The sequence below is a fragment of the Lactuca saligna genome, chromosome 1 (assembly GCF_052625555.1).
Source record: "Lactuca saligna cultivar CGN05327 chromosome 1, ASM5262555v1, whole genome shotgun sequence".
Lineage (NCBI taxonomy): Eukaryota > Viridiplantae > Streptophyta > Magnoliopsida > Asterales > Asteraceae > Lactuca > Lactuca saligna.
This window is the reverse complement of record NC_136417.1, coordinates 194915708-194931872: the sequence shown is the minus strand read 5'-3', so window position 1 is coordinate 194931872 and position 16165 is coordinate 194915708. Positions and strand designations below refer to the sequence as shown.

Here is a 16165-nt window from a genome sequence, read left to right as displayed (position 1 = left end):
TTTCGATTCCACATCTATAAATCGCCATCTTCAACACTTAAAGAAGAGTTTTCCAAATGGATACACAGTAGAGTGAGAATAGATGAGGGTGTGAGAAGGGTTTTCAAAATGACCGGGCATGCATTTGGTTATAAAAAAGAGGGTGCAAGTGAAACGACCAATTTACCCTTCCATTATTTTAAAAAATAAGAGTTAACGATTGGGTTCTAATGGTGTGAGAGTTAATGACTAAGCGTCAAAAGTTTTGAAAGGACACGATCATCTATAAAAAATTTGAAACATATGGATTAAACTTCAAATCTGGAGAACCCATAGGGACCAATTATAAAGTTTTTTCTTATTTATATATAAATATATTGTTAAACGGACATAAGGAGTGTCTATTACGTATATCATAGTTTATTTTCTTAGATTTATTTCAAAATCTTAGTTATTTGTACAAAATAACATGTGAATAATATTATTATACCCTTGACTATCTATCTTTTGGATCCGGTTATAACTCGATACAAAAAATATTAATATGTAAAATTAAATGCAAATATTGTCAACAATATTTGATTAAACCTTCAATTGACGTGCCATTCCAAAGATTTTGAAAATCTTATGTTTTCTTAAAGGTAAACTAATTAAAATAAGATTTAAGTCACAAAAGGGCAAAAACGAAAGTTTCATACTTGTTGAACCGCGATGAAAACAGATACCGGAATCTAGAACATGGAAGAAAGGCGAACAAAACTAACAATAAGATTATAAGAAAGAAAGAAGCATGCAAGCGGGGTGATATATAAAGTATAGAGTAAGTAAACAAAGAAAAATTTTCAGTAGTATAATCTTTTTTCCTAAAAAATTTTAGGATACCCTTTTACTCCCCTTCACTTTGATCCTCCTCTTGCTTGGCGGCTGATCTCATGGATGTGATGGCTTTCTGAATTAGTTGAGACTGTTTGTGAAATAAGTGTACCCGTTTCTTAGTACGCCTGATCTCTTCAAGATGATACTCATTCCATTCATCTTCCATATCATCGAGTTCTTTTTCAGAATTATAAACCATGCATTTTCTCATCATTTTCTTTTCATCTCTTGTCAAATCCTCAAACAGTTCGATCTCATTTAGGCCTGCATCAGTCCGAGGATACTTGGCACGGAAATCTCGGTCGCTCATTATAGGCTGTCTCCTCTTCCCGTTTTCTTCTTCCAAAGAGTTTTCTGACATCCTGTTATTCCTCTTCTTTTTTGGTTCATCTGCAGAATCCATCGGATTTTTCCTCTTCTTTTTTGGTTCATCTGCAGAATCCATCGGATTTTTACTCTTCTTTTTTGGTTTATCTGCAGTATCCATCGCATTGTTGTCGAGATCATCATCTTTGTCTTTGTCCTTACTAGATGAACAACTGTTTTCAGGGACATCGATTACAGTGTTATTCATTTTTTCAAGGTGGTAATTGATGATGAGAAAAAGTATTAAAATATGTTATACATATATAGATCCTAGCTACCTTAAGGAAAACTACTATTTCTCCACGATTTTCTACAATCTTTTCCTTTTCTATACAAATAATTATATAAATGCCTATGATTATATATGAGACAACATCCAAATATACATGGACACACATTTTGTTAATTATATGAACAGATTCGTATTCTTAGTCGTAAATAAATAAAGGGTGATGATTCTTCCATAAAATTTTCTTATCCATCCACGGGATTTTTTATAGTTAATGGATATATATACCCCTCATTTAAATATACAATGTATTCTAGTTTATGATATGTTTCCTTTTTCCTCGTTCGTCCTCCTAGCTTCACTCCAGGATAACGCGCGCACATGATTGGTTTCCAAAAGATCCCAAGATAGTCTTCAAAATTCAAATCATATGATTTCATGTGTATCGAATTATAATCTTCACGTATGTTATGGAGCCCTTGAACAGATTATGCAATAAGAATGTTCCTATGTAAATATATATAAACAAAGTAACAACATGTTTATACTAAGATGCACTATAACCACTGTGTGTTGAAAAAAGGGGAAGGTGAACCAGACTGAGCAGTGAAAAAAGTGGAAAACTGTCTTTCAATACGCCGGCCTCAAAGATGACTGCATAAACAATAAGTAACAATGTAAACAACATCTAGTGGTAGCACACAGCCGATAAATGATTTAGATATATTAAGATGGAGTACATTATTAAGCAACCCTGAGAATAAAAAACAAACTTTTGGTTGATAAGAATCAGCAATAGAAATGTAAGTGTCAAATTGGAAAAACTGAAAATATTGCAGAATCATTTGTTATAAAAGATAAAATCTTATATCAGAGAAGAACAAAAGAAAAAAAACTACGTACTCTGAACGCTTATTATTAATAACCGAAGGAAAAGACTTCAAAAACTCCAATCTATACGAACCTATTACTATATAATATGTATGTTGTTTATTGATAGTCGATATTTTGGTAAAGGTTACTGAAAACTGAATGTTTTTACGGGGGATGCAAGAAAAACAAAATGCAAGTAGCCTAGCTCTTTGAACAAAAGTTTAGTAGATCTTTAATTACCTTTATTCTATTCCCAAAATCTTCACTGCTTTAGATATGAACTGGGATCGGGGTTGTATGAATAAACTTTCTTGACTAATTCTGGTAACAATTAACTTTATGTCTGTTTTCTGAATGCAAGGATGATGAACTGGGATTCGGATTGAATCAATCAGATTCGTTCAATAATTGACTACATACTACTCAGGTACACTATTTCTAATTGGAATTTGATAATTGATATGAACATATAACCTTTAGATGACATTCAATCCCACCTCAAGTATTATGATTATTTAATTATGAATTGATTTTATATACCCTGTTATACTTCATACCAACACAAAGATTGGTAAATTACTATTCTGCCCTGCTGCTAGAGATGAAAGATGATCTGAGACTACTTTTTTGCTTTATTCAGGTCCCTCTGATGCCCCTCCTGTTGCAGACAACTTTCTCAAGGTACCAGATTTATAATGACATTCTTTTCCAATTATATTCAATAAAATTATTACATGTTGAGAAATATGTATAATTTTTTCATTTTAGAGAATGGGTGATTGGTATGGGGAAGAACTTGTGAATCATATAATTGTAGAGATATCTCAGAAAAGATTTATCTGAAGGAAACCTACCCAAAAAGCTATATGTATCTTTAAGATAGGTGATCGTGCTTCTACCGCTATTCGCCAATTTTTTTTTAAAAAAAATTGTGATTTCTAGCATCAAGAATGCATTCTCATCTGCATGCCAACTGCTCGACTTAATGCCAGATTAAATTGCTTTGAAAATAGCTGCAACTGTTTGTTTTTTTAAATTGAAAATTTATGTTTATCGTTATGGTTTGTTCCCTTTTATGACTCACTCACTCACTCATCCTCTTCATCTTCCTTTTTCTGTTTTTTGATCGGTTTTGGCCATATTTACGTAAGCAGATTTAAACAGAAGAACAGTTAATGAGCCGTGTAACCAGAAATATATGCAGCTTATAGATGTGCTTTTACTTTTTACAACGAAAGATGTATTTTGATGACATTTTTTCTCTTCTGAGTCCGTGTGCAAGCTCTTCTTCCAACGCTTGACCAGCCTAATATCTTCTATCACTGGTAAGAAAGTTACATATCTTTGTTAATTTGTTGATACAGGTAAAATTGGAAATACCATCTCATAGGAGGTGATAATGAAACAACAAAGGATCTAAAACAATCTTTGTGAGGTTTATATATGTGATGTAATTTGAATCTGGTGTGAGTTTGCATGCTACAGTTGCTATACATATGTTCAAACTACATAAATTGTTCTTAATTTGTTATCTATTTTGCAGGAACACCTTAAATTTGTTTTGTGGCGTTTATATTTGTTGTGATATTTGAATACGGAGTTTATATTCATGTTAACTGATTCAATGGAGGATGGAGTTGATTCAGTGGAGCAGGGATTTGACAGATATAAAATCGCATATCTTTTCACCTTAATATAAACAAACGGGTTTGATGGGTTAACTGATAGAAAAATGTCTTTATTCATTAAGACTTTATTTTTTCAAAGCTTTCCTTTAACCCTAACTCTTAGAGACTTATCTATCAATCATGTTAAATTTTGGGTTTAACATGTGTAATGGAGCTTATTATTATTTTGTTCAATTTAATGTATTAAGCATGTTACTTTTTCATTTATTGTGGTTATCTAAAACCTCTATTTAGACCTCAATAAAGTCGACCTCTTTTCTTCCCTTTACCGTTTCTAACCATGCAAAGCGAGGTTTCTTCTCTAGTTTATACTAAACATAAAAGGATACCTAGTCTAATACGGCTATTGAAAAAAAACAGACTTTTTCCCAAAATACCCCTGGGTCTAAAAACTGTCCATAATTCCGAATTAACCCAACATAAATTCCCAAAAAATGTTATGTAGAAAGAAAACTGTGTAGGCAAATTTTTTAAGCGACTCGTTTGCTTTGTGTTTATTGTTCTTCCTTCTCATCGCCATTGGTCTGCAGCCCCACCATCACTTTCCATTGACAAACTTAAAAAATTCATCAAATTCTGTACAAAATGAATTAACTCCATCATTGGCGCAACCCAATTCCTATAATTGAAATCTTGTAAGGGTTTGAACAGGTTTACGAACCGTTTCCTGTGTCGGAAATGAAGAACCTGGCATCAACAAAGATTTCTCCATTTGAAGACGAAAACTGCACCATGGATAGTTACTGCAATTAGTCCAGTCTTTAATGCTTGCTCGTTGTGAGTCCCAATCTAAGATGGTAGTATGATCCAGTTTCCATGTATAAACATTTAAGTATTAAAGCTGATGGACATACTGTTGGAATAGTGTCTAAGGCTGCAACTATATTAAGCAAGTATTTGACCCGGTTGTGCATGGTCCTTTTGGGTTGCCTTCACCATAGCAACTTGATGGATGTTTTGTTAAGAGAGAGTAAATATTATAAGGAATAATATATGGTTATTTGATTCATATAAGTCATAGATTAATTGGAATTAATTTGGTGACTTAAAGAGATTAATTAAATAAGAGGGTATAAACTGTCAATTGTTTGATAGTTACACTTTAGACTATAAATCCTTATCCAAGATAGGATGGACGATTTCTAGGGCTTGGATAAGCCAAAATCGTTCATAGGGTTATCAAGGAAAGGATATGGATTAACTTAAAGTCTAAGTTATCCAATTAGGGTTAAAGTTGTAATCCTTAAGGAGTCTACAAGTATAAATAGACCCTAGGGGTGAGGGAATTCGACACACCATCTAAAGTAGAGATACTCTAGCCGAATTCCTCCCCTCTCCTCTCTCCTAAATCATCTTTCTTGCTATTGGTGTTTGTAAGCCATTAGAGGAGTGATATTTGTGACTCTAGAAGCTCCAAGACAACAAGATCAACAAGGAATTCAAAGGTATGGTTCTAGATCTATTTCAATGTTGTTATTTATTCTAATTAGCCATTAGAAGTCTTGGATTCAAAGCATGTTTAATTAGAAAGACTAGATCCGAGCATTAGGGTTTTACATGCGCACATAGGAAAGTTCTTATGGCTAAAACTCATCAGTGGTATCAGAACCTAGTTTGGTTTTCTTTAAATTGTTGCTTGATTAACTGAAAAAAACCTGCAAAATTCGATTTTTTGGTTTCTGAGTCATGGACTCGGCGAGTTCCAAAGTGGACTCGGCGAGTAGGCCTGACTCGGCGAGTCCCTTTGTGTACTCGGCGAGTCCGGGCGTCATGATTAGGCAAAACCGGGATTTTTTCATGTTTATCTTATGGAAACTTACCTTAATCATATTAGATCAACACTAATCCGATTTTTTGATATATATGACTATAATCTTGATCTAATTAAAGATATTTATCATCTAATAAAATATTAAATTACCTTATATGATAATTGATTAATTATTTTGATAATTATCTTAAAAGAAATCTTGGATAAATCAAATAAAGATAATTAGGATATTAATTGTTAATTGGAATTATTTGTTATTTGATCCTCCATGTTTTAAATGTTTAAAACTTACCCTCAAGTTTTGAAATTTATAATTGTGATTAAAAGTTTTAATTTAGACAACTTAAATTTCAAACCCTACGTTTTAAAAGGTTTAAAACACAACCTTATACTAATATGATATTACTAGAATAATATATATATATATATATATATATATATATATATATATATATATATATATATATATATATATATATATATACACGTATAACTAAATGCTAGTCTTACCGTTAGTAGGCCTCATTCACGAAGCCGATCTATAAGGTGGGTATAAGGTTGCAGCCTATAAAATGGCGCTTAATGGGTGTACACTCACACCCACCGCTTGCTTGATTGGTGGAGGGTCGTTAGCCGAACGGGTAAGATAGGGCAACCTCATCCTCTCATTAAAAGTATAATAAGTAATACAAAGTAACTACACGTTTTAAAAATTTCCCAATCTTAGTTACTTTAGGAAAAGTGAATTGATGCAATCCCATGAAATTACACTTTGCACCCTTGCTAAGAAGTTAGTGGAGCGTGTGTGGTTTACCGGCATACTAATTGGTTCTAAGCAAAGGTGGCAAAGGGTGATTCATTGTTTATCATAGTTCGATGGAGCGTGTGTGGTTTACCGGCACATCGAATAGGTGATCGTTACAATGAAGGCACCATGTGAATTTGCATGGTAATTCACACCCGCTTTGTGATCCTCGGTATCCCAGTCACAAACAAGAGGGGCATATCGAGATTTAAACATGCCATTGAATAGTTTCAATGAATCTCATCCGAACCTAGGAATTCTCAATACACTTAGGACTAATAGTCTAGGTTTTGTAATGGAGAATTAGTGAATCGTCATTCACTTACCTTCAATTTATTTTCATGTTAGATTACGGCATCCCTTTTCTAATATGTAAATGTTATTGTTGGATCCTAACCCTAATTTTTCTTATTGGGTGATAATTAGGGATTCTTATTCTAATCTATCTTTGTCCTTTCTATAGATGTCAAACGCAAACTACGCTGCTGCTAGTTCTTTCACGTTGATGAACCTTTGCCAAAAGGTCACCTTCGATGGAACGAACTTTAGCGAATGGATAAGATACATTCGCACCATTGATCGCTATGAGGATAAGGAGTATGTCCTCGATGAAAAGCTTGAGAAAATCAACCCCGAAATCGCTACTCCGGCCGAAATCACCGCTTTTGAGACTCATGAGCGAGATGCAACGAAGGTACATTGCATCATGATTGCCACCATGAACTCTGAATTCCAAAAGTCCTACGAGAACATGTACCCATACGAGATGCATCAAGACTTATTGGAGAGATACCACCAAAACGCGAGACAAGAGCGTTATGAGATTTTCACTAACATGATTTCCGCTAAGATGGGTCATGGAGAATCTCTTACCGGCACCTGCAAAAGATGCAAAGGTATGTCGATCGCCTTCGCAAGTTAAATGTTGACTTTGGGGAAGACTTGGCGATCGACATGGTGCTTCACTCTTTGCCTCCGATGTACAACCAATTTAGGATGACCTACCACATGAATAAAGAGGAGGTCACCCTAAGCAAACTCCAAGGTCTTTTGAGGGTCGCTGAGAGCAACTTCAAAGACAAGTCTATTGCACCTACTCCCAATCCGTCTGCTGCTCCTGTCTTGGCAATTGGTCAAGGAAAGGGAAAGAAGAGGAAGGCTTCATCGAAGAACTATCGCAAGGTTAAAGCCCGAGATGGTGCCTCTTCTAGTGGGACCAAAGTTGATCCCACTAAGCCCTATCCTAACCCGAAGGAGGCAGAGTGCCACCACTACCACAAGATAGGACATTGGAAGAGAAGCTGCCCAGAATACCTGCAAGCAATCAAAGAAGGAAAGATCAAGCCATCTTTCGCAGGTATATACACAATTAAATCTAACGATTCTAATCATGCTATTTCTTGGGTTCTTGACACCGGTTGTGGTTATCACATTTGTTCAAATGTGCAGGGACTAAGAAGAAGTAGGGATGTGGAGCAAGGAAGGATCAATATAATCATGGGGAACAGAAGATCGTCGCCTGTTACCAAGATTGGAGTGTATTCTTTAGTGCTTAGGAATAATTTATGTTTAGATTTGAACAATTGTTGCTATTCGCCAGAAATGGCTAGAAACATCATTTCATTTCATGGTTTATATAGACAAGGATTTAGATTTTCTTTTAATAATGAGAATGGTTCTATTTTGGCTTATCTAAATAGTGTCTTTTACTTTGAAGCTATACCGTGTAATGGAATATATGAAACTGTTATGATTGTTGATAACTTAGGAAATGATGTTTTGAATATTGATTCTTCCACTAGTATGGATAAAGCATCCTTGTGGCATTGCCGTCTTGGACATGTCAACAAGAAATGCATAGCCCAACTCCAAAAGGATGGAGTGTTGGAGTCATTCGACCTTAGGGAAGATGACACATGCGAGTCTTGTTTACTTGGAAAGATGACTAAGTCACCCTTCACGAATACTTGTGAAAAGGGTGAGGGGCTATTGGACCTAATACATACCGATGTATGTGGACCCTTTAGATCAACCACGAAGGATGGGAACCGCTTCTATGTGACTTTTACCGATGATTATAGTAGATATGGGTATATCTATTTAATCAAGCAAAAGTCAGAAACCTTTGAAAAGTTCAAAGAATTCAAGAATGAAGTGGAGAATCAATTGGGCGGGAAAATCAAGATGCTTCAATCCGATCGAGGAGGAGAGTACCTAAGTCTTGAATTCCACGATTATCTCAAGGAGTGTGGAATAGTTTCGCAATTGACGCCTCCTAGGACACCGCAATTGAATGGTGTCGTAGAAAGGCGTAATCGAACCTTATTGGATATGGTTCGCTCTATGATGAGTCGTGCTTCACTACCTATCTTCTTTTGGGGGTATGCCTTAGAGACTGCCGCCCATATCCTTAACCGAGTCCCTACTAAGAAGGTTGCCAAAACACCTCACGAGATGTGGACGGGGAAAGCTCCCTTGTTGGCACACATCAAGGTTTGGGGTTGCGAGGCTTTCGTAAGACGAGATACTCACGACAAGCTTGAACCTCGAAGTGAGCGATGTATTTTCATCGGCTAGCCGTAGACATCCTTTGGATATCTCTTCCATAGACCGAAGGACAACGTTGTCTTTGTTGCGAGGAGAGGAGTTTTCCGAGAGCGAGAACTCATAAGCCAAGGAGACAGTGGGAAGCAAATCGAACTTGAAGATATTCAAGAGTCGATAGATGAAGGAACCTCTACCACTGGCACTCAACCCGAGGAGGAAACTCCGGTTGAACCGATTGACGAGTCCTTACCTCTTAGACATTCCGATAGAGTTAGAGTTCATCCCCAGTTTTATGGTTTTCATATTACTACCGAAGGGGACATGTATATTAGTGATGGTACACTAGTAAATCTTGATGAACCTAATAGCTATAAGGAATCCATGGCAGGCCCAGAGTCTGCGAAATGGAAAGAGGCAATGGATAGCGAGATCCAATCCATGTACGATAACCAAGTTTGGAATTTGGTTGATTATGTGCCCGGACGTAAGACCGTTGGGTGCAAGTGGATCTTCAAGAAGAAGACCGACGTGGATGGGAACGTACACACGTATAAAGCGTGATTGGTTGCGAAGGGCTTTACTCAAACTCCAGGAGATGACTATGATGAGACCTTCTCACCAGTTGCGAAGATTAAATCTATTAGAGTGATGCTAGCAATTGCCGCATTTCATGATTATGAAATTTGGCAAATGGATGTCAATACCGCCTTCCTTAACGGAAAGTTGGCTGAGGATGTTTACATGGCTCAGCCAGAGGGGTTTGTGAATCCGAAGCATCCAAATAGAGTGTGTAAGCTTGATAAGTCTATTTATGGACTTAAGCAAGCGTCTCGCAGATGGAATCTTTGATTCGATGAGAAAGTCAAAGAGTTTGGATTTGTACGAAGCGAAGACGAATCTTGTGTATATGTCAAAGCCAGTGGGAGTATAGTAAGCTTCCTTGTTCTATATGTCGATGACATATTACTCATAGGAAATGACATCCCGACTCTGCAGGAAGTCAAGTCCTGGCTCGGGAAGTGTTTTTCTATGAAGGACCTCGGAGAGGCTTCTTACATTTTGGGAATAAGGATAGTAAGAGAAAGAAGTAAGAGACTAATTGGACTTAGTCAGAATACTTACTTAGAGAAGGTACTAAAACGTTTTAGTATGGAAAACTCAAAGAAGGGAGAACTACCGATATAAGGAAATGCCAAGTTGAGTAAGACTCAAAGTCCGAGTACTGAAGCTGAAATAGCAGAAATGAGCCGAGTACCGTACGCTTCCGCAGTTGGCTCAATCATGTACGCTATGACTTGTACTCGCCCTGATGTAGCCTTCGCTTTGAGCATGGTTAGCAGATATCAAGGGAACCCTGGCAAAGCACATTGGATTGCGGTAAAGAACACCCTTAAGTACCTTCGGAGGACGAAAGAATGGTTCTTAGTCCTTGGAGGGAGTGATGACTTAAAGGTGTGAGGGTATAGTGATGCCAGTTTTCAGACCGATAGGGACAACTACCGTTCGCAGTCGGGCTGGGTCTTTACCCTAAATGGAGGAGCAGTAACATGGAAGAGTTCCAAGCAAGAAACCGTAGCCGATTCAACGTGCGAATCAGAGTACATCGCAACGAGCGAAGCGTCGAAGGAGGCAATATGGCTAAAGAACTTCATCGGTGATCTTGGAGTTGTGCCTGCCATAAAGGAGCCCATGGAGATTTTCTATGATAACGAAGGTGCGGTTGCCTTGACCAAGGAACCGAGGGATCATGGTAGATCAAGACATATCGACAGAAAATATCACTTCATTAGACATCGTGTAGAAGAAGGACAACTCATAGTTAAGAGGATATCATCAGAAGATAACCCAGCAGATCCGCTTACGAAGGGACTGAGTAGGGTTAAGCACTTGCAGCATGCTAGGAGTATTGGGCTGAAGGATGATATTAGTATAGATTATATAGTATTAGAAACGTATAATAGATAAATGTAATTAACATTTGATGATTAAATAAAGGAGTTTTATTTATAAGTAAAGTTACTGTCATATGTTAATTGTTTAACTATTGTTTCACTTTGCATGTTTTGACTTCCAGAATAATTGAATTTATTAGGAATAATCGAATTATTCAAATTGTCCACAATCGTTCATATGTTGGAAGTAGATATGAATGAAGATTGTCATGAATTGGTGTGTAGATTGTCTAAATGGTGTTAGACATAGCAAAGGGTTGCTGTAACGTTCATGAGTGCTTATGAACTGGTTTTGAGCATTGGAACAAACCCGCGCTTGCTGGAATCACTTTATGGAATATGATATAAAAGGTGATCGCAAGACGATAATATCATATAGTCTTAAAACCTAGATATATGGTTTATTATTTGTTAATTGATTGTACATTGATAATGCGAAAACGCATCAGTAACTCGGTGTTATAAAACGCATTGTTGTGTATAGTTGGTTAATGAATAAGTAAATGCATATAAGTCAAAGTTTATCTGTAAATTTTATCCTAAGAGGGTAGAAGAGATATCTTGGCCACTCGATGATTTGATTTGACTTATGTGCCGGGCCCGGTCAGAACTGAATTGATGTGTTTGATTAAGTTCTATGTCGAATAAATCGAAGATCGAGAAATCAAATGCTAGACTAACCATTCCATAGGATTGTCAGCATGATATCTAACAGAGGACTGTACGATCCCTTATCTAAAGGACAAGATTGATTAGATCAGAGTTTGACAGCGTCTTTGAGAGCTACGATTGCAAACCAAATTGTACTTGTATAGTTACTAGACTTATCCAAGTGGGAGACTGTTGGAATAGTGTCTAAGGCTGCAACTATATTAGGCAAGTATTTGACCCGGTTGTGCATGGTCCTTTTGGGTTGCCTTCACCATAGCAACTTGATGGATGATTTGTTAAGAGAGAGTAAATATTATAAGGAATAATATATGGTTATTTGATTAATATAAGTCATAGATTAATTGGAATTAATTTGGTGACTTAAAGAGATTAATTAAATAAGAGGGTATAAACTGTCAATTGTTTGATAGTTACACTTTAGACTATAAATCCTTATCCAAGATAGGATGGACGATTTCTAGGGCTTGGATAAGCCAAAATCATCCATAGGGTTATCAAGGAAAGGATATGGGTTAACTTAAAGTCTACGTTATCCAATTAGGGTTAAAGCTGTAATCCTTAAGGAGTCTACAAGTATAAATAGACCCTAGGGGTGAGGGAATTCGACACACCATCTAAAGTAGAGATACTCTGGCCGAATTCCTCCCATCTCCTCTCTCCTAAATCATCTTTCTTGCTATTGGTGTTTGTAAGCTATTAGAGGAGTGACATTTGTGACTCTAAAAGCTCCAAGACAACAAGATCAACAAGGAATTCAAAGGTATGGTTCTAGATCTATTTCAATGTTGTTATTTATTCTAATTAGCCATTAGAAGTCTTGGATTCAAAGCATGTTTAATTAGAAAGCCTAGATCCGAGCATTAGGGTTTTGCATGCGCACATAGGAAAGTTCTTATGGCTAAAACCCATCATTATGTTCTATAAAAGTTAAATGACATATTTAAGAATTTCCTTTTCCGATTGAAATTTGATAATGGTACCACCAAAACAAATTTCTAAACAAATCTAAAATAATAGTGACAAAAAGTTGGCTCGGTCAACAAATGAGTATGCCCATTTATGTGCCTATACATTGGACTATTAGATAGCGTTAGATTTTTGTAATTATTGCGAACATTAGTGGTATCTTAGGGTTTAAAAATAAACTTTAAGGGTAAATTAGTCATAGAAATATCATTTGCAAAATAGTTTTATACTTTTATAAACATGAATTTATATAACACCCCATTTATTAAATAAATTTATTAATTAACGAATGAACCCTAAAATCAATAATTATATAGCCGGGTTTTGGTTTTGGGAATCAAAAGTTATTAGTGGGATTATTCATTGGTTAAAGTATAAATTTGAGACTTATTTTGTAAATATTTATGAAGGCAAGGGCTCCGTCGTAATTATTGGGACTTAATTTGAAAGAAAAGAAGTTGAATGTGGCATATCTGAGAGTTAGGGGTCTGAAAAGGTAAGTTGTGGATTAGTTTTGTAAAGATTTTAGAAGATGGAGACTGTTTAGTAAAACCCAGACTTATTTTGTAAAGGAATTCAAGGGGGCAGGGTTTAAATGGTAAATATTGGCCTTGTTTTGAATAAAAAAAAAAAAAAAAAAAAAAAAAAAAAAAAAAAGAGGAGGGATTGTTTATGTGAACATGGGAGGAAGTTTGAAAGGTGTCGGGTAGACAAACCCGATTATACGCAGAAACCCTAGGTACCATGTGCAGCCCTCACCACCACCTTATACCTCCCTCACCTGCGCCGCTCTTCACCCCCAGCAGAGCCACGACTGTTGGGTTGGAAAAACCATCGTACCTCCGGTCTTCTCCTTATTCCCTTTCGTTCGCTGCTATGTGGGGTCTCACCCACCACCTTCATCTCGCAACTAGAGCACCGCCACCATTACCGATGCACCAATGACACCACCGTTGCTCCTGTTCCATCACCAGCGATTTCAAGAAGCTATGGTGGTTCCGAGTTGGGCCGTTACCTCTTCTCCATTCTTTGCTGCCAACGCGCCACTCCCAGATGACGAAACCACGACCTGCTGCCGCCATCACCGCCCGATGACGTTGCTGCTACTTTTTCCGTTGAAGTCGATTCGTTCCTGGTCGTGGGTTGAATGCTTGTGTGTGTTGTAGTTGTTGCTTGACTGGGAAGCAAAAGATACCACCGCCACCACCGTGGGGTGGTGGCTGCCATCATAAAATCATTGTCATCGCTGCCATGAGCCACCAGGTGGGTGGTTGGAGTGTATAGTGCAACCTGAAGTGTGTGAATGTGTGTTTGGTGTAGTTGGAAGACCGAGAACCGCCACTACCACCATCGTAAAGTGGTGGTTGCCGCCATGTGTGTGTTTATCTTAGTCAGTGGTTGTGTGTGTGTGTTAGCTTAGTTGTGTGAGTTATTTTGCATATTAGCATTGTAAAATGTAATTAGAAAGGTGGAATAATGGAAAGAAATTGAAAACCACCATCTTAGGGTGGTGGCTGCCGCCACCGACCGTCGTGTCGGGTGGCGGTGTGCCTTGTTGGATCATGACTTGTTTGGATGTTTGGACAAAGGGACTAATAAACCCTAATGGGCCCAATGAAGCTTAATGGACTTAAAAGTCCAAACAGATGACTAATGGGCTTAGTGAAACCTTAATGGGCCTAATGAACCTTAACTGATCAAAAGACATATCAATTGGGCCTATTGGGCTAAGATGGGGTTGGAAACCCTAATTAGGGTTTAGAAAACCTTAATATTGGATTTATGGGCTTGGATTTATCGGGACCCACTTTTGGGCCATGGGAATGGAATTGTGTGCTAAGCTCAATCACACCATATGATTTATTTAGAAGAGTGATGAACTTAATGGATTAAGTCCTTAATGGGTTAAGTGAGAAACATTTAACCCTAATCATCATTGTTGGGCCTTTCTATTGGGTCGTGATGATTGGGTTATCAATGGGCCATCCAAGATCATGCAAATGGACTAGAATAATTAATGGGCTTTGAAGTAAGGCCCATATGAGGAGTTAGGCCCAATTTGGAAAATTAGGCCATAGATGGGCCATAGTTTGGACCTTTATGATTATGTGATACTAGGCCATTAGAATGTTGAATGTTAAAGTGGACTAAATGGTTGGGCCTTATGGTAAGACCTTATAAGGGTTGGGCCCAATTTGGAAAATTGGGCCATATGTTGGGCTTTGACTCATAGTTGATTGTTGGGCCTTTGGATTGGGCCTTGGGCTTGGATCAAGCTAAGATTGGGGTAAAGCAGTCTTTTACCCCAAGCATGGACTTATGATTATGTATTGGAACCCAATTATTAATTGGGTGTTATTTTGATGTTGACAGTTCGGGAACCTGTCATCCAACAGCTGGGGTTGGGTCTGCGGGACTTCCGCATTGTGAGGTGAGTTACCTTCTAGTAGAAGCGGGTCTAAGGCACCAAGGCCAATCCACTAGTAGTTGATTACAGTTGAGATGATTTTCTTTGTGATAATTGTCTGGTTTGCTATTACTTTATGTGTTCTATGTGCCAGTCTATTATGTTCTATGTAATAGTGGTAGTAAGAGGGGAATAGTCCCCCAATCGGTTGTTAGGACCGAAGGGTAGGTCGGACACCCCAGATATGTCTGACAACATGTTTATGATATGTTGTTATGTGATAGTAGCAGGGGGTGAAATAGTCCTCATGACCGGGTGAGATTGACCGAAGGGTAGGCAAGCACCCCAAAATGGACTGACACAGATAGTCAGCACCCCAGAATGGCTTGACACGGGTAGTCAGCACCCCAGAATGGCTTGACATGGGTAAGTTGGGCACCCCAGAATTGCCCGATTGTATGTACGCTATGTGATTGTATGGTATGTGGTATGATGGGGGAACTCACTAAGCTTCGTGCTTACGATTTATAGGTTTGGTTTCAGGTACTCGTTTTCAAAGGAAAGGAATCAGCTTGATCACAGCGCATCACACTATGGTTTTCCGCACACAAGATCTTTGGGATTACACTCTAATATGGTTTTATGATACCATGTTTTGATTACTTCTACTTTGGTTTTGACATGAAATGATATTATGGATGGTTTATTATACTGTTGGTTTTATAATAACGTATTTAAAAATGAAATTTTTGGTCTATATTTTTGGGTGTTACAAGTTTGTATCAGAGACTTGGTTTGAGGGATTTGGACACACTCCCGGGTGTGTCTGAACTCAAACTAAGGACTTGGTATGAAAATTTGCAAAAGTAAAACCCTTTTATAAAAAACAGTTTGAAAAGAATTTGAGAAGAGAACAGAACTTTGAAAAGAACGAAGTGTGTGATGCGTGCAATCAACCGAGCTCAAGTAAGTTTTCCCCAAGATACCATACATGTTGTAATATGATTATGAGAACTGCATGCTAGATTAGGGCT

At 37.4% G+C, this 16165-nt stretch overlaps 1 non-coding gene across 1 annotated transcript; it reads left to right on the top strand.

Moving 5' to 3' along the window:
• Nucleotides 1–2016: 2016 nt before the first annotated feature.
• On the top strand, nt 2017–2098 carry LOC145028058 (small nucleolar RNA snoR35). Its single transcript, XR_013675814.1, has one exon. It is a non-coding gene; the product is annotated as a small nucleolar RNA snoR35 (small nucleolar RNA).
• The last annotated feature ends 14067 nt before the right edge of the window (nt 2099–16165 follow it).